The sequence below is a fragment of the Jaculus jaculus genome, chromosome 8, assembly GCF_020740685.1.
Source record: "Jaculus jaculus isolate mJacJac1 chromosome 8, mJacJac1.mat.Y.cur, whole genome shotgun sequence".
NCBI classification, from domain to species: domain Eukaryota; kingdom Metazoa; phylum Chordata; class Mammalia; order Rodentia; family Dipodidae; genus Jaculus; species Jaculus jaculus.
In genome coordinates, this window is record NC_059109.1 from 124,592,362 (window position 1) to 124,617,831 (window position 25,470).

The window sequence follows — 25,470 nt, forward strand, 5'->3', positions numbered from 1 at the left end:
CTGGCGTCACGGCCTGGCTCCGCCCACGGCCACGCCCACCCAGAAAGAGCGCCGCTCATTGGTTGAGGCGGAAGGCGGGGCTAAGTGAGCTGGGCCCAGCTCGCTGCCCGGGCTGCCAAGGATTCTTCCTTCTTTCCTTAACCCTTTGGTGTTTCCTTGGGGCGTCTTACAGGTGGATTTGAAGGGTCCTGAAAGTGCACGGGGTCCAGGAGAGATGGCTTAGCACTTGCCTGCACAGCCAAAGGACTCAGGTTCGATTCCCCAGGACCCACGTAAGCCAGATGCACAAGGTGGTGCATGCATCAGGAGTTCGTTTGCAGTGGCTAGAGGCCCTAGCGCATCCATTCCCTCTCTCCGTCCTTCCCTCTCTCTCAAATAAATAAAAATAAGATAAGATAAAAATAGGGCAGGAGGGCTGGACAGATGGCTTAGTGGTTAAGCACTTGCCTGTGAAGCCTAAGGACCCCTGTTCGAGGCTCGATTCTCCAGGACCCACGTAAGCCAGATGCACAAGGTGGTGCATGCATCTGGAGTTCGTTTGCAGTGGCTGGAGACCCTGGTGCGCCCATTTTCTCCTTCTCTCTGCCTTTTTCTGTTGCTCTCAAATAAATAAAAATAAAAAAAAACTTTTAAAAAAAGCTGGAGAAATGGCTTAGCGGTTAAGGTGCTTGCCCGCAAAGCCAAGGGGCCTAGGTTCAATTCCCCAGGACGCACATAGGGCCAGATGCACCAGATGGCTCATGTGTCAGGAGTTCATTTGTAGTGGCTAGATGCCCTGGTGCTCCCATTCTCTTCCCCCCCACCCACCCCCACCCCTCCTCTTTTTTTCTCACAGATAAATAAATAAAAATAAAATGTTTAAAATATCAATACTAATATATTAAAGCCGGGATGGTGGTGCATGCCTTTAATCCCAGCACTTGGGAGACAGAGGGAGGAGGGTCGCCATGACTTTGAGGCCACCCTGAGGAATTCCAGGTCTGGCTGAACTAGAATGAAACCCTACCTCGAAAATCCAAAATAAGTAAATAAATATAAAAGTGCACAGAGATGTACACTGTCCACCTGGGAATGGAAGAAGAAGCTTTGCCTGTTCCAGAGATCCTGCACACTGTTTTGACTGTGGCTGGCTGCAGCATTGTGATTGTGGAGAGGTGGCATGTTGGTAGATCAGAGACAGTCAGGCTATTGTAGGTCATTTAATACCCACTTGGTACTCGCCAGGTGTAGGCAGGAAGATCGGGAGTTTGAGGCTATCTTTGGCTACACAGCGAGTTAGAGGCCAGCTTGCACTACCTGACATGCTAGCTCCAAAAATGAAAATTGAAAGTCCACACAGCCAGCTGGGCGTGGTGGCGCATGCCTTTAATCTCAGCACTTGGGAGGTAGAGGTGGGAGGATCACCATGAGTTCAAGGCCACCTTGAGACTACATAGTGAGTTCCAGGTCAGCCTGGGCTAGAGTGAGACCCCTACCTCAAAAAACCAAAAAATAAATTAAAAAAAAAGGTTCACACAGCCAGAAGTAGTGGCATGCCAGTAAACCTGGCATTGGAAAAGCTGATACAGGAGGATAAAAAAGTAATGAGCTGGGTGCAGTGACACACATCTTTTGGTCCCAGCACTCAGGAGGGAGAGGTAGAAGGATCACTGTGAGTTCGAGGCCAGCCTGGGACTAAAGAGTGAGTTCCAGGTCAGCCTGGGCTTGAATGAGATCCTATCTCAAAAAAAAAAAAAAAAAAAATCATGAGAGAATAAAGATCTTCCTCAGGGTTGAAAGGTTGTTCTGTGGTTAAAGGTGCTTATTTTCAAAATCTGTTGGCTTTGGGGGTTCAATTCCTTAGTACTCACATAAGCCAGATGCACAAAATGCTGCTTGTCTCTGGAGTTCATTTGCAGCAGTAAGAGGCCCTAAAGTGCTTTCTCTCTCTCTCTCTCTCTCTCATCTCTGTTTTTCACTTACTCACTTATAATAGAGTGAAAGAGGGTGAGAGAGAGAGAAAAAAAGGAAAGAATGGGTACACCAGGGCCTCCAGGCATCACAAAGGAACTCCAGACACATATACCACCATGTGCATCTGGCTTACCTGGGTTCTGAGAAATTGAATCTGGGTCCTTAGGATTCACAAGGAAATGCCCTAACTGCCAAGCCATCTTTCCAGCCCCAATAAGTCTTTTAAAAAAGATCTTGCACTGGGCGTGGTGGCGCACGCCTTTAATCCCAGCACTTGGGAGGCAGAGGTAGGGGGATTACCATGAGTTTGAGGCCACCCTGAGACTACATAGCATTCCAGGTCAGCCTGAGCTAAAGTGAGACACTACCTCGAAAAACCAAAAATAAATAAATAAATAAATACATTAGATCTTGAGAGATGGAGTGATGGCTTAGCAGTTAAGGTGCCTGCCTGCAAAGCCTAAGGACCTATGTTTGACGCTTCCAGACCCATGTAAGCCAGAGGCACAAAAGGTGAGGCAAGCACAAGGTCTCACCTGCCCACTAGGTGGCGCAAGCGTATGTAGTTTGGTTTCTGTGGCTGAGGCCCTAGTGTACCAATTCTCTCTCTCTCTCTAAAATGAAATAAATTTTTTAAAAATTTTAAAGCAATTTAAAAAAAATCTTGCTCAGTCTTATTTTCAAATCTATAATAGGGCAATGCTTCTTTCCATAGAAAAGAGTAAGTGTTCTAACAGTCTGAGGTAAGGAAGATGGTTCTATTGACAACGAAGAAAAGAAGCAAAAATAAAAAGCGGACTGGGCCAGGCATGGTTGCACAAACCTTTAATTCCAGTACATGGGAGACAGATACAAGAGGATCGATGTGAGTTCGAGGCCAGCCTGATACTACACAGTGAAGTCCAGGTCAACCTGAGCTAGAGCAAGACCCTGCCTAGAAAAAACAAACAAACAAAAAAAGTGGACTGGTCTTTTATTTTCATTTATTTGTGTGTGCATGAATGCCAGAGCATGTATGTGGAGATCACAGGACAGCTTTGAAGTGTCTGTGTTCCACGTTTATTGACATAGAGTCTCTTGCTGCTGCAAACGACCTGCCAGACTGTAAACTCAGACTAGCTGGCCGGCAACCTTCAGAGTCTCCTGGCTCTGCCTCCCATTGTCTTAGGCATGGTGGGAATTACATATGCATGTGTCGCTTTGCATCCAGCTTGACTTGGATGCTGGGGAATTAAACCAGGCCAGCAGGCTTTATACACAAGTACTATTAACTGCTGAACCATCTCCCCAGCCCTGTGGTCTTTTTTTTTTTATTATTATTATAACTTTGTTTATTCCAAAAATGGTTTCATTATGACATTTTCATACAGGTATATAAGTGCTTGGATTATTGACTAATTCTAAATTGACCCTCTCTATTTTTGCCTCTTTTTATCTTTCTGAGTCACTATCTTCTTCCAGGACTGATGATGGTCCAGCATCTTTATGACAGGGAGTAAAACTGTCCACAAGCAAAGATAAACCTCACCAGACACACCTGCCCTGCAATCTACCCTGGAGCAGAGGAGTCATTTCATGGGAGCCAGACTGCTCCTCTCCAGTGATGACAGTGATAACAACTTCTGCAGGAACAGGAAGTGAGATAATGACCAGTCAGGCTGTTACTGGGATCCCCTCAGGGAAATTTAAAAAAAAATGAATCAGTAAAAATAGCCATGTGTCTAGGACTGGTAGCTTATGCCTTTCATCCCAGCACTAGGAAAGCAGAGGTAGACAGATCATGGTGAGTTTGAGGCCAGCCAGGACTACAGAATGAGTGCCACGTCAGGTTGGACTACAGTGAGACCCTACCTCGAAAGAAGCAAAATAAATTTTAAAAAATAAAAAAGGTGTATTCTTTTTTTTTTTTTAAGGTGTATTCTTTAAAAACTATCTGGCGTGGTGGCGCACACCTTTAATCCCAGCACTCAGGCAGCAGAGATAAGAGACCAAATATAACCATTTTAAGTAAAAAAAGGCCCAGGCCTGACTTAGATAGAGAACTAGCCGGCCAATGTACTGACCTTTTGCTTCTGTAAACTTTGCTTGCTTAATTGCTGCCTTTCCCCCTAAAGTTTCTGAGGAATCTCCACTTCAAGGACATTGCAGAAACACAAACACGCCACTGGGTGTGGGGGGGGGGCCCTCTGACCACCTGCTTAGATAAGAAACTGAGGAATCTCCACTTCAAGGACAATGGAGATGACTTCATCTGCCTGGAGTGCCCCTAGCTCCTGCCCCCAACTTCGCCCGCTGAAACCCCAAGCCAATCAGAACTGTTGAAATCAACCAATCATGTATCTATCCCCTGCTTCTTTGTTCAAATTCCTATATGAACCCCTTTCCCCCAAAAGAAAGGGGCTCTCTCCCTCACTGCCGCTGTGCCGGAATGTGGGGACAGAGCCCAGGCCTAGGCTTGCAATAAAGAAACCTGTTGCTTTTACATTCGAGTGTCTTGGCTTCTGTGGCGGTTCTCTGGGTGACTCCTGGGTGACCGGGGGACTTGGCTCCTGGTCAGGGGTCTTGGCACAACAGGAGTATCACTGTGAGTTCAAGGCCACCTTGAGACTACACAGTGAATTCCAGGTCAGCCTGGACTACAGTGAGACCCTAACTCAAAAAAGAAAAGAAAAAACAAGTGAACAGCAACAAAAAGCTTTCATTTTTTTAAATATTTGTTTATTTGAGAGAGAGGGAGGGAGGAAGAGGCAGATAGAGAGAATGGGTATGCCATAGCCTCTAGGTACTGTTATGCCCAGTTCTCGGCACCCCCAGTGACCACCAAGGAGAACCAAACACGTACGCAAGGGCAAGGAGCATTTTTTAATATTCCGGCTTAAGCTCAGTCCCCTGACTTCACCAACGCTGTGAGTAGTGGACGGGTAGGGTTTTTATACGGATTTGAACATAGAAGAAGGGGATGGGTACATGATTGGTTGATTTAAACAGTATTTTTCTGATTGGCTTGGGATTTGGCTGGCAAGGTTGGGGTCAGGACAGAGGTGGGAGCTAGGGGAACCCCAGGCAGATGAAGTAGTCTTCATTGTGATTGGCTGGGGCAGAAAGAGCAGAGAGGACAGGCCTCAGGCATGTTCTGGGCATGTCTAGGCTAGGGGTGACTCCGGCCTTTGGGTGGGCACCTTCCCTAACCATATGTCAGGGCGGTTGCCTTCTGCCTAAATGGAAAACCTGAAAGTTAGGCCCAGCCAGGGCAACACCTTACTGAACCCCTTCATGGCGTTAATTTAGTTTCTGGGTCTTTCAGTACTGCAAATGAACTCTAGATGCAAGTGACATCTTGTGCACCTGGCTTATATGGGTCCTGGGGATTTGAACCTGAGTCCTTAGGCTTCACAGACAAGCACCTTATCCACGAATCCATCTCTCCAGGCCTCCAAAAGCTTTTTTTTACAGAAGGACATGGCCTTCCTTTGATGGGCTTCAATAAAGCCCTCTACCTCCTCCTTTCTCCTTTTTGCTTAATCTAGAGCTATCCTTTCTCATGAATGTCAAATTCAGAGGGACAACTGTGGTATTTCCTCTTTCACTTCCCTCTGTTGTTTCTCTTTGCTGGAAGATTGCAAAGATCCTGTCAGCCCTAGGAAGATGGACTTGGAGTCACTGAGCCTCTTTATCTGTTTTCTCAATGTTAATTAAATCTTTTTGTGCCTTTCACTAGTACCTGTCTCTGAGTTTGGTATGATCAGACTGTGCTACCTGACACATAGGCAAAAGGCCAGGAATTGAATACATGAATACATAAACTGTGCTTTAATCAGAGAACTAACAGTTTGAGAAAGACAGTGGATTAGAATCCCTAATAACTTGTCTTCCTGGTCTTTAAAAAAAAAAAATTTTTAGAAGCTGGGCATGGTTGTGCACTCCTTTAATCCCAGCACTCAGAAGCCAGAGGTAGGATGATTGCCATGTGAGTTCGAGGCCACCCTGAGGCTTCATAGTGAATTCCAGGTCAGCCTGGACTAGAGTGAAACCCTACTGAAAAAAAAAAAGCCTGGCATGGTGGTGCATGCCTTCAGTCCCAACACTCAGGAGGCAGAGGTAGGAGGATGGCTATGAGTTAAAAGCCACCATGAGACTACAGAGCAAATTTCAGGTCAGCCTGAGCCAGAGTGAGACCCTATCTCGAAAAGCCAAAAAAATGGCTGGAGAGATGGTTTAGCAGTTAAGGCATTTGCCTGCAAAGCCAAAGGACCTCACTTCGATTCCCCAGGACCCACATAAGCTAGATGCACAAAGGGGGCACATGCATCTGGAGTTTGTTTGCAGTGGCTGGAGGCCCTGGTGCACCCATTTTCTCTCTCTCTTTCTGCCTCTTTCTCGCTCTCAAATAAATAAAATATAGTTGTTTGTTTGTTTGTTTTAGTTCTTTTGTTCTTTGGATAACAAACTACAAGCAGGGCCTGATGGAACAAGCCTTTCTAAAGAAGGGCAATAAGCTATAGCGTACCCACTTTCCATTCTTTTTTTTTTTTTTAATTTTTATTTATTTATTTATTTGAGAGCGACAGACACAGAGAGAAAGACAGATAGAGGGAGAGAGAGAGAATGGGCGCGCCAGGGCTTCCAGCCTCTGCAAACGAACTCCAGACGCGTGCGCCCCCTTGTGCATCTGGCTAACGTGGGACCTGGGGAACCGAGCCTCGAACCAGGGTCCTTAGGCTTCACAGGCAAGCGCTTAACCGCTAAGCCATCTCTCCAGCCCCCACTTTCCATTCTTATTCACTACATGACCTAAAATTTCCTCATAAATTCCTGAATAGGGTAGAGGTGGGTTAGTAGGATTAGGAAACCTAAATGCATTTGCCTTAACTCCTTGAGGTGGGCTTTGGAATTTCTGATGTTGTAATGGGAGGACCAAGTAATTCCTTTTTCCATAACTTTGCAAAGAATTCCTTTATTAGTCATATTCTTATATTTTTCTAGGGAACATAAATCTGAGCAAGTAGTTTTAGTTTTTTTTTTTCTTTCAGCCATCTTATTTCCCTACAGCAAGGAATAGCTTGAGTTTCCTTTTCTTTCTTTCTTTTTTTCTTTTTCTTTTTCTTTCTTTTTTGCTTTGTTTTTTCAAGGTAGGGTTTCACTGTAGTTCAGGCTTTCCTGGAATTCACTATGGAGTCTCGGGGTGGCCTTGAACTCATGGCGATCCTTCTACCTCTGCCTCCAGAGTGCTGGGATTAAAGGCGTGTGCCACCACGCCCAGCTGAGTTTCCTTTTCTTGAAAGCCTAAAAGGACTAAACATGATATTGTCAAAAAGAAAACCAAACACAGGGAACAGAATGGTTTCAGCTCCATCATGAAGTTCCAGCCATGAGACTTCGTCCTAGCCAAGACTATTTCAAATGGCAGGATCGATTTTGCCTCCACCTGTTGTGCCAAGTCCCCCATCACCCAGAGAACCGCCACAGAAGCCCAGACACTCGAATGCAAAAGCAACAGGTTTCTTTATTGCAAGCCTAGGCCTGGGCTCTGTCCCCACAGTCCAGCACAGCGGCAGTGAGGGAGAGAGCCCCTTTCTTTTGGGGAAAGGGGTTCATATAGGAATTCAAACAAAGAAGCAGGGGATAGATACATGATTGGTTGATTTCAACAGTTCTGATTGGCTTGGGGTTTCAGTGGGCAAAGTTGGGGGCAGGAGCTAGGGGCACTCCAGGCAGATGAAGTAATCTCCATTGTCCTTGAAGTGGAGAGTCCTCAGTTTCTTATCTAAGCAGGTGGTCGAGGGCCACAGTGGCCCCCCCCACACACACACACAGTGGCGTGTTTCTGCAATGTCCTTGAAGTGGAGATTCCTCAGAAACTTTAGGAGGAAAGGCAGCAATTAAGCAAGCAAACTTTACAGAAGCAAAATGTCAGCACATTGGCCAGCTAGTTCTCTAAGTCAGGCCTGGGCCTTTTTTTTTAATGGTTATATTTGGTCTCTCACACCAACACCAGGGTCTCCAGCCACTGTACCCGAACTCCAAATGCATGCGCTACCTTGTGCAACCTTGCCCATGTGTCATATTGTGTGTGTGGCTTATGTGGGATCTGGAGATTAAACATGCCTCCTTAGGCTTCACAGGCAAGTGCCTTACCTGCTAAGCCATTTCTGCAGCCTTCTTTTTCTTTTCAAGTTTTAAAATTATTTTATTATTATTAACAACTTCCATGATTATAAAAAAAATCCCATGGTAATACCCTCCCTCCCCCAACTTTCTCCTTTGAAACTCCATTCTCCATCATCTCCCCTCCCCATCTCAATCAGTCTCTCTTTTATTTTCATGTCATGATCTTTTTCTCCTATTATGATGGTCTTGTGTAGGTAGTATCAGGCACTATGAGGTCATGGATATCCAGGCCATTTTGTGTCTGGGGGGAGCACGTTGTAAGGAGTCCTACCCTTCCTTTGGCTCTTACATTCTTTCCGCCACCTCTTCCACAATAGACCCTGAGCCTTGGAAGGTGTTATAATGATATTGCAGTACTGAGCACTCTTGTCAGTTCTTTCCAGCACCACGATGCCTTCTGAGTCATCCCAAGGTCACTGCCATCTGAAAAGAGAAGATTCTCTACCAAAAGTGAGAGTAGCATTAATATAAGGGTAAGAACATTAAGAGAAGTGCTTACTGGGCAGATTGATAAGCATAGTATATACATTTAGCCAGACAGCAGCAGATGTTACACCCCGGGAGCTCATGACTACCCCTGTTTTAAGTTTTCGGTATCAGGGATGTATTCCCTCCCATGGAGCAGACCTCTAGTCCAATTGGAGGGCAGTTGGTTTCCACTATGCCAGATGTGCCACTATTGTACCCATTCACTCATTTGGCCTGGCTGGCCAAACATAAGGCTTGCAGTGTCCACTGTTGAGTATCTTCACTAGTGATTTCTCTTTCTCCCATTGAACTGCATGCAGAATGGCTTCTTCCAGCTTTCTGTCAGCTGGTCTACATGGAGGAGGTTATCAGCTCAGTTCCAGCAGGATTTCTCAGTGGCCTTGCAGCCCAAGTATGTGGAGTCTTCAGCAATAGGGTCTTACCACCTATTCCTGGGAAGCCAAGTTGCAGCCCTTTTTTATTCTTTGGTTTTTCTAGGTAGCATCTTACCCCAGTCCAGGCTGACCTGGAACTAACTATGTAGTCTCAGAGTGGCCTCGAACTCACGGTGATCCTCCTCCCTCTGCCTCCCGAGTGCTGGGATTAAAGGCATGCACCACCACACCTGGCCAAAATAATAATAATAATAATAATAATAATAATTAAAGAATAAGCTTAGAAAATAGAAAGTAGTAAAAAAAAAATCTAGAGCCGGGCGTAGTGGCGCACGCCTTTAATCCCAGCACTCGGGAGGCAGAGGGAGGAGGATCACCGTGAGTTCCAGGTCAGCCTGGACCAGAGTGACACCCTACCTCGAAAAAAAACAAAACAAAACAGAAAAAAAACAATTTCTTCTTTTTTTGAGGTAGGGTCTCGCTCAAGCCTAGGCTGACCTGGAATTCACGATGTATTCTCAGGGTGGCCTCCCAAGTGCTGTGTACACCATTATACCCAGATTTAAAAAATATGTATTTTTTTGTTTATTTTTATTTATTTGGGAGCAACAGAGAGAGAGAGAGCAAGAGAGAGAATGGGCATTCCAGGGCTTCCAGGCACTGCAAACGAACTCCAGATGTGTGTGCCCCCTTGTGCATCTGGCTAACGTGGGTCCTGGGGAATCAAGCCTCAAACCGGGGTCCTTAGGCTTCACAGGCAAGTGCTTAACTGCTAAGCCATCTCTCCAGCCCACAATATGTATTTTTTATTGGGGGCTGGAGTGATGGTGTAGTGGTTAAGGTGCCTGTGAAACCTGAGGACCCTAGTTTGATTCCCCAGTACCCACATAAAGCCAGAGGCACACAATGATTGAGATGGGGAGGTAATATGATGGAGAATGGAATTTCAAAGGGGAAAGTGTGGGGGGGGAGGGAGGGAATTACCATGGGATTTTTTTTTTATAATCATGGAAAATGTTAATAAAAATTAAAAAATTAAAAAAAAAAGCCAGAGGCACAATGTGGCACATGTATCTGTGTATATATAGTTTGTTTACATTGTTGGAGGCCCTGGTACACCCATTCTCTATCTGCCCCCCCCCTAATAAATAAGTACAACTTAAAAACCATTTTAGGGATGAAAGATGGCTTAGCGGTTAAGACCTTGCCTGCAAAGCCCAAAGACCTTAGTTCAATTCTCCAGGACCCACATAAAACCAGATGCACAAAGTGAGGCATGTGTCTGGAGTTCGCTTGCAGTGGCAAGAGGCCCTGGCACACCCACACTACCTATTCCTGCCTCTTTAAATTTTTTTTAAACTTTTTGTTTTATTTATTTACTTATTTGAAAGAGAGAGAGAGGGAAAGTGGGTGTGCCAGGGCCTCCTGCCGCTGCAAAGGAACTCCAGACACATGCCTCACTTTGTGCATCTGGTTTTATGTGGGTCCTGGGGAATTGAACTCTGGCCATTAGGCTTGTAAGCAAGTACCTTTAACCACTGAGCCATCTCCCCAGCCATGAAACGATCTTTTTTGTTGTTGTTTGACCTGAAACTTATTCTGTAGTCCAGGCTGGCCTCGAACTCACCTCTGCCTCCGGGGTCCTGGGGTTAAAAGGCATGCGCCACCATGCCCGGCTTTTATAATTTCATAAACTGGGTGTGACACATGCTTGGAATCCTAGCACTAGGCAGTTCAGGGCAAGAGAATCAAAAGTTCAAGGTGATCCTTCTTTACAAAGTGAGTTCCCGGCTGGCCTAGGCTACCTGACACCCTTGTCGGTTAACCAACAAGCACTTGGCAACAACAAAAACCAAACAACCTCCCACACCCAGTAAATAAATATTCCCCAGTCTAGCAAGCTTCCTGGTTAGAGTCCCCTCCTCTCCCCATACAGTCCCCTTCTCAGGTGACAGACAGCCAAGGCACAAGCAGCATCCGAGGCACAAGCCCTCACCTGGCTCTCTACCCTCCTCTCCTACTTTTCCTAAGGTCCAGGTTCCGGGCTGCCAAGCCAAGGTGGATAGCTCTGGCTAGGACCAAGACTAGTCCCCAACCTCCCTCGGGGGCTGCCGGAGAGGACGCGAATCTTTTCCTTTTTGTCCCTTCCGAGCCGCCTTAGCGCAAAGCGCAGCGGGAGTTCGGCAGCTCTGGTCGTCTAGGCAACGGCTCCGCCGCAAGCTGTGGGCGCCAGGCGGCCCCCGGGAGGCGCTGCGCGCCGGCGGCCCGGGCAGCTGGAGGCGGCGAGACGGCGGCAGGTGAGCGGTGGCGGTCGGTCGGTCGGTCGATCGGGCAATCACAGCCGTGTTGCACCCCCCTTCCGCTTCTTCCCCCAGGCCTGGCGTCCAGGGCGAGAGGCTGGGCCGCCGGGGACCGCGGGGAAGCGCGGGAGGGCCGGACCTTTGTCCCCCGAGCCCCGTCGCCTCGGATGCTCTTTGACCCCCCCCCCCGCCCGCATTCTGGTGGGTGCGCGGTGGGTTGGTTATTTTTTTTTTTTTTGTGCGATGCTTGGGCCTCACAGACAAACTTTCACTCTTTAATAAATAAAAAAAAAAATAAAAAAAAAAGAAAGAAAGAAAAAAAAAAAGCCCTTCGTATTTGGGGACCGAGGAGTAACTCGGAACTGCAGACAATGTATGCGTGTGCGACTCTCGGGGTGGGCTGGGGTTGGGGGGGGTCAGCGAAGTGTGTGACTTCTTTGTGCGTCAGTTTCCAAACGTGCTTAGTGGGGCGGGGGGGGGGGTGGTCACACCTGTCTTGTAAGGTTGTTTACAGACTGAATTAGTGTTTGAAATCCTCCGTACTTGGGAGCTTTTATTATGGCTATTACTGCGAGGAGCACCGTGGAGCGTTTATTGAGAGCCAGGCTCAGGGCTGATCGCCAGAAGTTTAAAAATAAAAGAAAAGAAAAGAAAAGAAACGAAAAAGTGAAGGAGAGAGACATCTTGTCCTTCGGGAACTCGACAGATTTAGTGAGGAAACACATCTATGAACGGGAGGCCGTCGCGATTGGAGCTATGGCTTTGGACGTACAGGTGACTGTGAATGTAGAGAAGGCAGTTGATCTGGATTTTCAGAGGTCGGGATGGTCATAGAAGGTGACTCTCAAAATGAGACACGAAGGATGCTTTTGTATTGGCCAGAAGATGAGGCTGGTACAGTGCCCAGGGTTTTGGCAGAGAGAGCAAGGCGTGTAAATCCTTGGGGAGACAGTGCAGGTCTGCCTAGAAGCCTGAACTCTTCCCAAACTGTAGGTTTCAGGCTGGTTAGAGAAGAGAATCTGAGAAGTACTTGATGGTTGAGGGTTAAGGATCTGCCCCTCTTGACAGGCTGCCTTTGCAAGTTTTGAGAAGTTTGTACTTTATCTGGGGGGCAGAGGAAGCTTCCACAGGATTTCTTTCTTTGTTTACAAGGTCTTACCAGCCCTGACTGGTACTACTAGTTCTTCACTTCCTGTGCTGGGATCACAGATATGTGTCATGGAATGACTTTTTTAAAATTTTTGTTTATTTTTATTTATTTGAGAGCAACAGAGAGAGAGAGAGAGAGATGCAGAGAAAGAGAGAATGATCGCACCATGGCTTTCAGCCACTGCAAATAAGCTACTTGGGTACTGGGGAATTGAGCCTTGAACCGGGGTCCTTAGACTTCACAGGCAAACACCCAACCACTAAGCCATCTCTCCATCTCCCCCCCCCTTTTTTTTTGAGGTAGGTCTCACTCTAGCTCAGGATGACCTGGAATTCATTATGTAGTCTCAGAGTGGCCTTGAACTCTGTGATCCTACCTCTGCTTCCCAAGTGCTGGGATTAAAGGTGTGTGCCACCATGCCAGACTGTGGAATGATTTTTAATCAGGTGTGTGTGCTCTTGATCAGCGGTAGAACAATTTCAGTCCCTCTTTTGGTCTCATTACTCTGCCATTTTTCACTCTGAAATCGTTCATTTATGGTCACTTAAAAATGGTTGTGAATATGGTCTTATTAAAACCCAGGGCTGGAGTGACGGCTTCTTCCTTCATTCCTTAACCCCTTGGTGTTCCCTTGGGGTGTCTTATAGGTGGATTTGAAGGTTCCTAAAAGTGCACAGGGTCCTGGAGGGATGGCTTAGCAGTTAAGGCACTTGCCTGTAAAGCCAAAGAACCTAGGGTTATTTCCCAGTACCCACATAAGCAAGATACACACGGTGGCGCATGTGTCTGGAGTTTGTTTGCAGAGGCTAGAGGCCCTGGTGCACCCATTCTCTCTCTCTCAAATAAGTACATAAATAAAAATGTATTTATAAAACCTAATCACTGAAGCACTGTAACTTCATAAAGAAAAGAGGTTTATTTAGCTCACAGATCTGGAGGTTCTTGGAGTTCACATCTGCCTTTTGTTAAAAAAAAAAAATTGTTTTGGTTTTTCGAGGTAGGGTCTCGTTCTCGCCAAGACTGACTTGGAATTCACTATGTAGTCTCAGGCTGGCCTCAAACTCAACATTGATCTTCCTCAGCCTCCTGAGTGCTGAGATTAAAAGCCTGTGCCACCATGCCAGCCATAGGAAAGTTTTGATAGCATTCAGAGGGAGTAGTACGAGTTAGCTGTATGTGGGAGGAGGAGAGTTGAAGCGAATGGTAAGGGCTAGCATTCCAAACATATTCAGATGTACATGCATGGACCCCTGCATGGTGATTCACATCTATATGTCCAGTACTTTGGCTACATAGTGAGTTTGAAGCCTATCTGAGTTATGTAAGACCCTGTCTCACAACACTGGGGGAAAAGTAGATTCATAGAGATGAAAGCAGTTTACTGCAGTTGGAACTGAAAGATCAACACCAGGCGGAGACTTTGTGGCACATACCTGCAGTCCGAGCCCCCAGGAGGCTGAGGTGGGAGAATCAAGACTTTGAGGTCAAGCACTTGGAAGGCAGAGGTAGAAGGATTACAGTGAGTTCAAGGCCACCCTGAGACCACATAGTGAATTCCAGGTCAGCCTGAGCTAGAGTGAAACCCTTTGTCCCCCGAGCCCGTCGCCTCGGATGCTCTTTGACCCCCCCCCCACCCGCATTCTGGTGGGTGCGCGGTCCTCTGGGCTCTGGTGTGGTAAATTTATACTCACTGCCTGATGGGTATAAAAGATCCCCGGAGGGTATCTTCCGTGGCGGGAGACCCACACCCAAGGACCAAGACCGAGCCACTGGATGCAAAAGCAAAAGGCAGCTTTATTGTTCACACAGGCGCCTGCGGGCACTCCAGTCGTGAGCGCGCCGGGCAAGGTGGAAGGTCTCTTTTATAGGGTTAGGGAGAGCAGAAGCCGGCTTACAGAAGCAGATGCGTGGTTACAAACTTGTCATTGGTTAATCATAAGCCATGTGGGGGTTGGGGGGGGGGACACAGCTGGGTTCCAGGAACGTTAACAGGGATTTTTATTTTTCTTCTCAAGAACATCCTGTTTGAGTTATTTACAGTACAGTAGGTGGGGCCGTGGTCAGGAAAGGTTTCCTGCACCTGGGGGCCTCTTCTCAGGGACGGTTTGTCTACCTGCACCTGGGGGCTATTTTGGCTTTTAGTACTTTTCCATGGGGTTTACAGGTAGGGCCCAGTTACATGTCAGGATGGGGGTCTGAGATCTGTCCTTAGTGATATTCCTCCTTTAATAAGACATGTCAAGGAGAGATTGGACTAATACAAATCAATACCTATCAGGTAAACATAACCAGTGAGGACAATTTTTGGAATTTTTTATTATTTAAAGGCAGCAGTAGCTGACTAATCAGGGACAGGCAGAGGCAGAAGGCATGAGTTAATGTTAGAGTTTAGTATTATAAGCCAGCATCATCAGACAGGAGAGCCTATTAGTCTGAATCTTTGTTTATATTGTAGCTATATTTTCTTGCTGGGTGATTAAGGCCAGGCAGGCTGCCAAAATTAACTATGTATTTTGTAGGTCAGTAATGGCTCTGTAGGACTTTTAGGGACCTGTGAGGAATTCTGTGACTCTCAGCATTGTCATCTGCTGGGGTAAGGCAAAGCTGTGCTGACCAAGTGGCCCTCCCTCTTTTGGAAAGCCTGGAGGACTGATTTTCCTCTGATATGACTGATATGTTGCAGGTACACTGATTTGGAACTCATCTCTGAGTCTCCATATCTTCCCTGATCAAGAAGACAGGCGATTTACCAGAGGCTAGAAGTTAGCAAGTGTCCCGTCATCTTCTGTGGCCTTCTGACCTGGGAGCAGGAACCAAAATATTGGTTGTCCTTTTAACTCTGATGTTTCCAATTGACTTTGGTTTCTACATATTGCTATTAATCACTCAGAGAGACTGTATGTATCTGTTTAGCAGAACAGACTTAGTTAAAACCAGGTGTGGTTGTACATGCCTTTAATCCCAGCAATAGAGAGGCAGAGGTAGGAGGATGGATCACTGTGAATGTAAGGTCACCCTGAGAATACAGAGTGAATTCTAGGTCAGCCTGGACTAGAGTGAGACCCTACCTCAAAAATAAAAAAAAACAAAAAACAAAACCAAACCAAACCCACCAGATTTAGTTAAAAAGGTACAGAACATATCTGGTTAGCAAAGCAGATCTGGTCAGAAAATGACACTAGTTTCAAATCATTCTAATTAGTATTTAAGTTCAGTTGTCAGGTGACAGTGTAAGCTGTATCTGGAATATAGAAAACATGCACATTCTATCTTTTAAGTATCACAGGTAGAACATTTTAGTAGCCATGAAAACAATATTTTACCAATAACTTTAAGCTGATTGATTTAACCTAGAAATTGTATGTCAGGAAAAGACAAGACAGTATAAAAACATGGCATCTATGTTTGAAAACAACATTGGCTAGTCTGTATACCTGTGCAGGTACCAATTACCACCAAAACTGGAAGCAGAACAGCAGAGTTTAAGATAATTTTTCTAGAGCAGGAGCCATGTCTTAAGTATCAATATATCTATAAGCAATAAACTTGAGATACTAGAAATGAGACAATTACTTAAGTAAAATCTTGACTGTGACTGATTATATAGTCCCTTAAGAATAAAGCCAAACCTGGTCATCATTGAGCTGAACTAGCCTGATTTTAAACATACATTAGTGACATTTTGATAGACAAAGTAATTTCTTAAACAAGTATCTTTAACCATTGAACAATTTTATAGCTCAACATAAAGGAATATGACTCTAGCCACTGCATACAAACTCCAGACACATGTGCCCTCTTGTGTATCTGGTTTACGTGGGTCCTGGGGAATCGAACTGGGGTCCTTAGCCTTCACAGGCAAATGTTGTAACTGCTAAGCCATTTCCCCAGTCCCCTCATTTATATACTTTTATGTTACAATCTATTAAACTGTTCTGTAACAATCCTTTTCATCAAACATTTACCAACATTTAAAGTTTTCTTTCCAGTTTATTTTCCTTAGTTTTTCTCATAGTTAACAACAAAAACTTTCATTGCCCTTATTATAAGACTTTTAATATGACTGTTGAAGTTTTTTCAAAAGCCGTTTTGAAATTACTTAAAAAATATTTTATTTAGGCTGGGTGTGATAGTGCACACCTTTAATCCCAGCACTTGGGAGGCAGAGGTATGAAGATCACCGTGAGTTCGAGGCCACTCTGAGACTCCATAGTGAATTCCAGGTCAGCCTGGGCTAGAGTGAGACCCTACCTCAAGAAAAGAAAAAAAAAAAGTACATATATATATATATATATATATATATACACACACACACACATACACACACACACACACACACACACACACATATACATACATACATACATATACATATATTAGAGAGAGAGAGAAAAAAAGAGAATGGGTACACCAGGGCCTTCAGCCACTGCAAACGAACTCCAGACATGTGTGCCCTCTTATGCATCTGGCTTATGTGAGTCCTGGAAAACTGAACTGGAATCCTTTGGTTTTGCAGGCAAACACCTTAACCACTAAGCCATCTCTCCAGCCCTGAAATAACCTTTTTTTAAAAAAAGATTTTATTTTTATTTATTTATTTATTTATTTATTTGGTTTTTCAAGGTTGGGTCTCACTCTAGCTTAGGCTGACCTGGAATTCACTGTGGAGTCTCAGGGTGGCCTTGAACTCACGGTGATCCTCCTACCTCTGCCTCCCGAGTGCTGGCATTAAAGGCGTGTGCCACCATGCATGGCTTTATTTATTAATTTATTAGAGAAAGAGAGAATGGGCATGCCTCTAGCCACTGCAAAAAACTCCAGATGCTACACCAAGAAGAAAGGGTTCAGGAAGGGAAAACAGTAGAATGTAGTAATGAAGGCCAAAGGGTAAATTCAAATTATCCCAGCACTGGGAAATCTGAGATAGGAGTCTAAGGCTAGCCTGGGCTACAAAGTAAATTCTGGGTCAGCCTGGGCTGGAATGAGACCCTGCCTCAAAAAACTGAGAAGAGCTGGGTGTGGTGGTGCACACACACCTTTAGTCCCAACACTCGGGAGGCAGAGGTGGGCGGGTCGCCGTGACTGTGACTTTGAGGCCACCCTGAGACTCCACAGTGAATTCCAGGTCAGCCTGGACTAGAGTGAGACCCTGCCTCAAAAAACACAAACAAACCAAAAAAAAAGTGAGAAGAGTGCTGGAGAGATGACTTAGCCGTTAAGGCATTTGCCTGCAAAGCCTAAGGACCCCCCCCCATCGACTCTCTAGGGCCCACATAAACCAGAAGCACAAGGGGGGGCCATGGGACTGTAGTTAGTTTACAGTGGCTAGAGGCCCTGATGTGCCCATTTTCTTTCTCTCAAATAAATAAATAAACTATTTAAAAACCCCGAAAAGAGAGGAAGGGAAGGAGGGGGGGAGGGAACTAAAAAGAGAAAGGAAGAAAGAGTTAAAATGGAAGCGTGTCATCTGAGTAAGTTACCGAGGTCACTAGGACCTGGCTGAGAGGTGGGTGGAGTGGAGGGGTGGAAGCTCTAATCCCAGCATCTGGGGGCTCAGTGTGATGAGCTAGTGGGGCGAGGTAGGAGTGGGATGTGAGAAAGACAAAGTAGGCAGCTCAGAGAAGGCTGGCTGTGGAGGGAGAGAGAGAAGAGCGACTGGGGAGTAAGGCAAAGGGAGGGGCATGCTAGGGAGCGATTGAGGGATAAGTAGTTTTTTAAAGCATAAGAGTTGGCACAGAGCTGGTGGGAGGGGAAGGCTGAGAAGATACAGGAGCCCAAGGAAAAAATCGATAGTACAGCGTCCCTGAGAATGTAGGAGTGGATAAGCTCCACGCATCCTTTGATGCTTAATGGCTTCTCCTTTGGAAGGAGTGAGGAGAGACTGTTGCTGACAGAAATGCAGCAAACACAAGAAAGGATCTGCACATGGACAGCAAACCACATTTTCTTTTTTAGAGCAGTTTTTTAAAAATATTTTTTATTTTTTCTTTATTTGAGAGAGAGAGATGGGGGAGAGAAATAGCAGGGAGAGAGAATTGGTGTGCTAGGGCCTCCATTCACAGCAAGCAAACTCCCGGTGTGTGTGCCCCCTTGTGCATCTGGCTTATATAGGTTCTAGGGAACTGAACCTGGGTCCTTTGGCTTTGCAGATAAGTGCCTTAACCACTAAGCCATTCCTCTAGCCCCAGAGCAGTTTTCTTTTTTTTAATTTTATTTACTTTATTTACTTGCAAGCAGAGAGAGAGAGAGAGAAGAGAGACAGACAGAGAGATTGGGCGCACCAGGGCCTCCAGCCACGCAAAGAAATTTCATGTGCATGCGCCTCCTTGTGCATTTGGCTTATGTGGGTATTGGGGAATCAAACCCGGGCTGTTAAGCATCACAAACAAGTACCTTAATTTCCAAGCCATTCCTCCAGCCCTAGAACAGGTTTTTTTTTGTTTGTTTGTTTGTTTGAGAAAGACAGAAAGAGAGTGAGTATGGCCATATCAGGGCCTCCTGCCACTACAAATGAATTCCAGATGCATGCAACACTTTGCACACCTGGCTTTACATGGGCACTGGGGAACTGAATTCAGGTCATCAGGCTTTGTAAGCAAGTGTCTTTAACTGCTGAAACATCTCTCCAGCCCCACACTTTCATTATTGGCAGATAGCAGACATTTATTGAACAAGTATTAAACATTTTATATGCACTAATCTTAGTAATATTATCATTTTGCAAGTGTTTGAGGGAGTACAGGGAACTGAACCCAGGGCCTTGAGTGTGCCAGGCTAACACTCTACCACCTCTTAATATAATCTTTGATTTATTCACTTATTTATTTGAGGGACAGAGTATGGTTACACCAGGGCCTCCTGTCACTGCAAATGGGATGCATGCACCTCTTTATGTGGGTGTTGGGGAATTGAACCTAGGCTACAGGCTTTGCAAGTAAGCACCTTTAACCATTGAGCTATCTCTCCAGCCCATAGACTCTTTATAAAAACTTTGCAAGATAGGCCCTATTATGATCCCCAATGTATAAGTGAAAACTAAGCTAAAATGCTCACCCAAAGTCACATTGTGTTTGTATCCTGTATTTTGGTCTACTGAGCACAGAGATTTTCCTGTTAATCACCACTGGGATGATCTAATTCTCACTTTCAATATGATTCTATGCTGAGAGAATTCAAGAGAATTGAGTTAAAATACAAAGGTTAAGTGAACAAGCAGCTGTGTGATAGAGAAAAAGTAAGTGCTTCCTCTCTCCTCTTCCTCCTCCTCTTACCTTCTGCAGGTGCTACGGATTGAACCTTGGACCTCAAGTATATTAAGTACTTGCTTTGTCACTGTATTACACCCCAGCCCCCAAAGCAGCAGATATGTAATTGTAGGAGAAATGATAATAGCAACATAGTAGACACATAGTTAGGAATACACTTGAATGTGCCTAGTCTAGCCACATAGGTTAAGAGTTGGTTGGGGGTAGAAAGACAAGGATAGGTATTAAGGTAACAGTTTATTTATAGGAGAGAGAGAGAGAAAATGATGCAGATAGAGACAGTGGGTGTGCCAGGGCCTTTAGCCACTGCAAACGAACTCCATATACTTGCGTTACCTTGTGCATCTGGCTTACATGCGAACTGGGGAATTGAACCTGGATCCTTAGATTTTGTAGAGAAGCACCTTAACTGCTAAGCCGTAACTCCAATCCAAGGTTTTTTGTTTTGTTTTGGTTAAATATACTTTATTTATTTGAGAGAGAGAGAAAGAGAAAGAGGCAGATGAGAGAGAGAGAGAGAGCACATCAGGGCCTCTAGCCATTGCAAACTAATTCTAGATGCATGTGCCACCTTGTGCATCTGGCTTTTCATGGAGACTGAGGAATCAAACCCAGGTCCTTAGGCTTTGCAGGCAAGTGCCTTAACAGCTGAGCCATCTCTCCAGCCCCCAGAATTAATTTTCCCAAGGGAAAATCAAAGTATTGCTACCAAAACAAAACAAAAAAAGAACAGGTACAAGCAGGTGTTTGTGACAAGACATCATCAAGGGCTGGGGAGATGGCTCAGGGGTTAAAGGTATTTGCTTATGACACCTACAGGTCCGGGTTCATTTTCCCAGTACTCATGTAAAACCAAATGCACAGGGTGGTACATGCATCTAGAGATCGCTTGTAGCAGCAAGAGGCCTTGGCATGCTCATACTCACTTTCTCCCTCTCTCAAATAAATTTTTTTTTAAAAAAAAGACATCATCAGAAAGTATGCAGAGTCATTGACTAGTGTTTTAATGTTATTGAAGAATTGAAAACTGATTAGTTAAATTATGGTATGGTACAGTCATGTGGTGGGTACTTCAGTCATTAAAAAGACTTAGGTGGAAGCCATATATAGGAGAAAGATATTTGCATCATATGGTTAGGGGTAAAAAGCAGATTACCATAAGTATGCTTCTATTTTTTTTAGAAAAAAAATACGGGAAAAATCTCAAGAACTACTAGTCAAAAGTTGTTTTAAATGTTTTGTAGCAAAGTACATATAAAATATACCATTTTCATAACCACTTTTTTGTTTATTTATTTATTATTCCTAATCACTTTTATTTATTTATTTTTAAATATTTATTTATTTGAGAAAGGGAAAGAGGGAGGGAGGGAGGGGAGGAGAGAGGGGGGGAGGAAGAATGGGTGCACCAGGACTTCCAGCCACTGCAAATGAACTCCAGATACATGCGCCACGTTGTGCATCTGACTTATGTGGGCCCTGGGGAATCAAACTGAGGTCCTTTGGCTTTGCAGGCAAGCGCCTTAACTGCTAAGCCATCTCTCCAGCCCTTCCTCACCACTTTTAAGTATATAGCTTAGTAGTATTAAGTATATACACATTGTTGTTTAACCAATCTCCAGAGATTTTTATCATACAAAACTCAAATTTTTCTTCTTTTCAAATTTTATACTTAGCAAACCATCTCCATTTTCCCCTTTTCTAGTTTCTGACAAACCACCATTCTATCCCCCCACCCCTTTGGTGTTTCAAGCTCTAGCTCAGGCTGACCTGGAATTCACTATATAGTCTCAGGGTGGCCTTGAACTCATGGCGTTTCTCCTACCTCTGCCTCCCGAGTGCTGGGACTAAAGGCCTGCGCCACCATGCCCAGATTCTTTTTCTTTCCTCTTTCTTTCTTTCTTTCTTTCTTTCTTTCTTTCTTTCTTTCTTTCTTTCTTTCTTTCTTTTTTTTTGAGTTTTGGAGGTAGGGTCTCACTCTAGCTTAGGCTGACCTAGAATTCACTGTGTAGTCTCAGAGTGGCCAAGTAATATTCTGTTGTACGCTTATAGTACAATGGTTTTGTTTGTGACTAACGCTGCTGTAGAAGGAAGGTAAACTCCTTATGTCTGTGCCATAGGATCACGGGGAAATGTTTATTCCTTTCCTTGTTGCCTTTTTTCTTTTCCATTTTTTTTGAGAGGATCTTGTGTATCCCAGGATGGCCTCAAATTCTCAGTAAGAATTTTAGTTTTTTAATTTTTAAAGTATTTTATTTTAATTTATTTGTTTATTTGACAGAGAAAGAGGGAGAGAGAGAATGGGTATGCCAGGGCCTCCAGCCACTACAAAGAACTCCAGACACGTGTGCTTCCTTGTGCATCTGGCTAACGTGGGTCCTGGGGAATTGAACCTGAGTCCTTTGGCTTTGTAGGCACACGCCTTAATAGCTAAGCCATCCTTTCAGCCCAAAATTTTATTTCTTGATAACTTAATATATGTGTGTAATGTATTTTGATCTTCATCATAATCACTTCCCATTAACTTCCCCCTTCCCTCCCACTGAACTACTTCTTTCCATCTAGTCCCTTTTCTGCTTTGTTTGTTTGTTTTTCTAGGTAGGGCCTAATTCTGGTCCAGGCTGACCTGGAATTAACTATGTAGTCTCATGGTGGCCTCGAACTCACAGCGATCCTTCTACCTCTGCCTCCTGAGTGCTGGATTAAAGGTGTGCACCATCACGTCCAACTCAGTGATATTTTAATGCCTTATTTAGGTTAGATTGATAACCTAATTGTGTTCAACAACATAGTTGGCAGCAAATATACTATCTACTTTTAGTAGGGGAAATATGAATAATTGGGAAAGTAAGAATTATAGTTAAATTTTATTTATTTATTTGTTAGCGACAGAGAGAGAGAGATAAGAGGGAGAATGGTCATGCCAGGGCTTCTAGCCTCTGCAAACGAACTCCAGATACAAGTACCACCATGTGCATCTGGCTTACATGGGACTTGGAGAATTGAACCTGGGTTCTTAGGCTTTGCAGGTGTGTGCTTTAACCACTAAACCATCTTCCAGCCCAAGAAATATAATTAATTTAAACTAGAAAATGTCTTGTAATTGAAAATGTCTTGAACACTTTCCTTGTTAGAGAAAAGGGCTAGTGTAAAGTAAAAGTATCATTCTCTTTCTCTTCTCTTCCAGCGTCTCACACATTAGTGCTCTACCATTGAATTGCATCTCTAGCCCCCACCTTTTTTTTTTTTTTTTTTTTTGTTCTTCAAGGTAGTCTCTCACTCTAGCCCAGGCTGACCTGGAATTCACTATGTAGTATCAGGCTAGCCTTGAACTCACAAGGATCCTCCTACCTCTGCCTCCTGAACACTGGATTAAAGATGTGCATCACCATGCCCAGCTGTAAGGCTGGTTTTGAACTCAGTCCATGGCCCAGGCTGGCCTTGAACTTGTGATCCTCCTGCTTCAGCATCCTAAGTGGCCATGATTATAGGCCCAGCAAATATAGTAGTCCCTATCCCTGCCCTCCCCTGCCTTTTTTTTTTTTTTTTTTCTTATTCTGGAGATTGAATTCAGGGCTTCTCACATTCTAGCCAAGTGCTCTGCCAATAAGCTGTATTACTAGTTCATATAGAATCATTCTAAGGATTAAAAAAAATTTGAGACAGGGTCTCATGTTACCCAGGCTGGCCTTGACCTCACTATGTAGCCAAGAGGATAACCTTGAATTCTTGATCCTCTTGCCTCTTCCTTCCAAATGCTAGAGCATTTTAAGGAAATAAAAATTATCAGGGTCTAGGGCTGGTGATGTAGCTTAGTTGGTTTTTCGAGGTAGGGTCTCACTCTAGCCCAAACTGACCTGGCCATATGTCACCTTGAGCATCTGGCTTACATGACTACTGGGGAACCTAGCCTGGCAGGGTCTTTTGGCTTCTCAGGCAAGTGTCTAAACTACTAAGCCATCTCTCCAGCCCTGTTTTGTTTCTTTGCGTGTGTGTTTTTTTTGTTTTTTTAATTTTATTTCTTTCTTTCTTTATTTATTTGAGAGTGACAGAGAAAGAGGCAGATAGAGAGAGACAGAGGATGAGCATGCCAGGGCTTCCAGCCTCTGCAAATGAACTCTAGATGCGTGCGTCCCCTTGTGCATCCGGCTAACGTGGGTCCTGAGGAATTGAGCCTCGAACCAGGGTCTTTAGGCTTCACAGGCAAGCGCTTAACCGCTGAGCCATCTCTCCAGCCCTGGCATGTGTGTTTATGTACTTGCATGTGTGTTGTGGGCCTGAGAATAGTCTCAGGTGTCCTCCTCATGAAGACCCTTGCTGCTTGTTGGGACAAACACCTACCAGAAGCTGATTATGGGAGGAAAGGGTTTATTTCAGGCTTATAGTTTCCAGGGGGAGCTTCATCATGGCAGAAGAAACTGGTTCTTTTTTTTTTTGGTTTTTCAAAGCAGGGTCTCAGGGTCTCACTGTTGGTCACGCTGACCTGCAATTCATTATGTAATCTCAGGGTGGCCTTAAACTTATGGCAATCCTCCTACGTCTGACTCCTGAGTGTTGGGATTAAAGACATGCACCACCATACCTGGCACCTTCTACCTGTTTTGAGACAAGGTCTCTCATGGACCTGAAGCCCACTTGATAGGATAGGCTGGCTGGCCAGTGATCCCTAGGGATCCCTCTGTCTGCCTCCCCGGCACTGGTGTGACAAGCACATAGTACCATGCTTGGCTCTGTGTGTGTGTGTGTGTGTGTGTTTGAGGTAGGGTCTCACGCTAGCCCAGGCTGACCTGGAATTCACTGTGTAGTCTCAGCGTGGCCTCAAACTCACGGTGATCCTCCTACCTCCGCCTCCTGAGTGCTGGGATTTAAGGTGTGCGACACCACACCTGGCTACATTTGTTTCTTAAAACATGAAAATAGCTGGGTATGGTGTCACACACCTTAAATCCCAGCATTCGGGAGGCAGAGGTAGGAGGATTGCTGTGAGTTCGAGACCACCCTGAGACTACCCAGTGAATACCAAGTCAGACTGGGCTAGAGGGAGCTCTTACCTCGAAAAATGAAAACAACAGCAACAAGAAAAAAACCCATGAAAACATTTTTAAAAATATTTTATTTTTATCTGTTTATTTATTTGACAGAGAAAGAGGGACAGGGGGAAGAGAGAGAGAGAGAGAATAGGCGCACCAGGGCTTCCAGCTACTGCAAACGAACTCCAGATGCATGTGCCCCCTTGTGCATCTGGCTAACGTGGATCCTGGGAAATTGAACCAGGATCCTTTGGCTTTGCAGACAAACGCCTTAACTGCTAAGCCATCCCTCCAGCCCCAAAACAACTTTATAGCTTGTTGCAGTTATCTTCTCGTTGCTGGGACAAAACATCTGGCCAGAAGCAGCTGAAGGGAGGAAAGGTTTTACTTTAGCTTACAGTCTCGAGGGGAAGCTTCATCTTGGCAGAGAGCAAGGCGGGAAGCAGCAAGAGAGTTGACTGGCCAGCACTGCCAAGCCAGACTAATAAACTTCAGTGTCTACCTCCACCCCCTGGCAACAAGTCTCCTCCAATAAGGTTCCACCTCCCAAATTGTCACTAGCTGGGGATTGAGAATAAGGCTCAGTCATAAACATGTGAGGTTGTGGGGGACATTTCACATTCAAACTACCACAGTTGGTCCATACATGCTTTTTAGATGAAATATGCATCAATCAATTTGATAAAGGGATTAAAAATAATTTCCCTAAGGAGTTGTTGGTCAAAGAGTTGTGTTGGAAAA

At 44.9% G+C, this 25,470-nt stretch overlaps 1 protein-coding gene across 1 annotated transcript in view; it reads left to right on the forward strand.

The window, feature by feature from the left end:
* The first annotated feature begins 11,212 nt into the window (after positions 1-11,212).
* Positions 11,213-25,470, forward strand: part of Pkig (cAMP-dependent protein kinase inhibitor gamma) — an 83,833-nt gene continuing 69,575 nt past the window's right edge. Inside the window, exon 1 of the mRNA XM_045156766.1 lies at positions 11,213-11,281. The gene's annotated coding sequence lies outside the window, so the exon portion shown is untranslated. The remainder of the gene's footprint in view (positions 11,282-25,470) is intronic.